Source organism: Ictalurus furcatus, chromosome 10, assembly GCF_023375685.1.
Source record: "Ictalurus furcatus strain D&B chromosome 10, Billie_1.0, whole genome shotgun sequence".
NCBI classification, from domain to species: Eukaryota; Metazoa; Chordata; class Actinopteri; order Siluriformes; family Ictaluridae; genus Ictalurus; species Ictalurus furcatus.
Window position 1 is genome coordinate 26,698,508 of NC_071264.1, and position 2,500 is coordinate 26,701,007.

The following is a 2,500-nucleotide window of genomic DNA, read 5'->3' on the forward strand; positions in this document are numbered from 1 at the left end:
GTATATGTAAGAAGGGTTAGAATAATGCAGCATTAGTGACGGATAAAACCAGAGCCGATCGCCTGCTACAGATAAACACACGTAAACAAACACGCAGACAACACAAACACAGCTTAGCGCAGGTGCTTTGCAGTGTGGGAAACAGATAAATATGCAGAAAACGCAACATACATCAATGACATTGTGCATAATGAACAAGATTTAAAGACATTAAAGCAAAAGGTGTGCTGTTATAGAAAAATAATCAAAGTTCTTCTTTGCTAAATAACTAAATAAGGCACTATATACATGAGAAGTACAGAAAGACAGAAGATCCTGTACGAGGCTGACACAAAATAATCCCCAGCCTTGGGGGAGAAACAGTAAAGAGATAGCAAAGATATTTGCATTGCATGTCTTCTCTTTCTCTAAATGTAGAGTGGTCATGATGCAGCTGCTGGCAAGAATATATTGTTTAAATATTAAATTTCTGTAGAATAAATATGGCGTGTAAGGCCTCATAGTGTTGAGAGTAATGACTGCAGCGAAAGCATTTATTTAGTTTGTGTGTGTGTGTGTGTGTGTGTGTGTGTGTGTGTGTGTGTGTCTGTATAAAAGGATTAGGTGTACAAGTGTGAACATTATGACTATTAATACTATACAGCATAACACACATCTAAGATTAACTTGAAACACACAAAATGCCTTTGAATAGTTACAAGCTACTAAAGGTGATGTGCATGTTTTCCTACTCATACAGTGAGGGGATATTTGTACTCAGACACTTTTGTTTTTGTTATTTAGTAAACTTCCTGGGCATACAGCCTCTTCAAATTTACCCACATAATTCCTTTTGAGTTTGTACTTATAAACGTGAACACTGTGTATTGATAAGCATAAACAAAGATACGTTTAAAGCAAGTCCAGGTGTGGGATTAAAGCAGTAACATGTCCATGTGTGGGATTAATGTGATAATGTATACATGTGTGGGATTAATGTAATAATGTATCCATGTGTGGGATTCATGTAATAACGTATCCATGTGTGGGATTCATGTAATAACGTATCCATTTGTGGGATTCATGTAATAACGTATCCATGTGTGGGATTCATGTAATAACGTATTCATGTGTGGGATTCATGTAATAACATATCCATGTGTGGGATTAAAGCAGTAACGTGCCATGATATTTTTTGCCTATTCATCTTGGCTAAATTACTGTATCAGACCGGATGGAGACCAATTGTGGACAGCACTTTTCAAGTACTGCCTTTCAGGTTCTTGGTTTTGAACAACTCCAGTGTAAATTTGGCAGTAATCTTATCATGTTGGAAGGTAAAGCTCCGCCACAGTCTCAAGTCTTTTGCAGACTGGAACAGGTTTTCTTCTAAGATTGCCTTGTATTTGACCACATCCATCTTACCCTGAACCTTGACCAGTTTCCCATTGAAACCAGTTCCTGTTAAAAAGCATCCTCACAACATGACGCAACCACCACCATGCTTTACTGTAAGGGTGGTGTTCTCAGAGTAATGAGCAGTGTTCAGTTTTCACCAAATGTAGCATCAAGCAAGTAAAATTTTTGGCCTCATTAGACTACAGAACATTTTTCTTTATGTTTTATAACTAGTTTTGCCTTTACATTCACATTTATTAAGATGGAATATATTTTGCATTGTTTTGTTTGTAGACACATTTTAAAAATAGAACTGTATTATCCAAGTCTAGAAATTATTTTTGCACCTAATTGTTTGCTGGCATACATATGTCAGCCTCAGAGTGAATAGCTAAGCAAAATCACAATGAAACATTAATAAAGTTTCAATAATGAATGATTTATTGGCTTTTCCAATATGCCGAATGGTCCGTGTACACATCAGAGATGTGTTGACCTACTTTCATGTGAAACACCGACTTTGGCTGTACCTCATGATCCGAGAGGACAGGAGGGATGGGTGGGAGGAGTAGGGACGATTGACAGATTGTCATATCACTGATTCTCTGAGCCTTTGTTTTCATGGCATGTTTGGGAACATCTCAAGAGGGCTTTTTGCATGAAGCGTAAACATGATCCTAGTCACTCACCTTTAACAAACGATCACAGTGGAGTGCTTGGCCTCGGGCGGATCATACAACTCTATGGCAGCTGTATCCAAGAGATCTTCTGTAATACATTTTGACTTCCTGTCTATGGTTTTGACCAAAGTGATATGTTTTGATTAGTAAGCTGCAACTGTCATTTATCTGTAACTATTAGCACCCAGCACAGCCTGTCAACATCAATGTCCATCAGATTCTGACAAGATCATTGAAAACAATCCTGTAACGCTGTGACCTAATAACATTTAATTTAACATTTTAACATTGTTGTCTATGTTGAAACATAAAATTGACTTAAGTAAATGAAAAGGTTTGCATTCTCCTTGGTTAATAAAATGTGGGTCAAGCCTTAAAGGGGGAATATAAACTTAATTATATTAAGTTGCAGGATCAAAGGGTTAATGATTTCTGGCCATTTT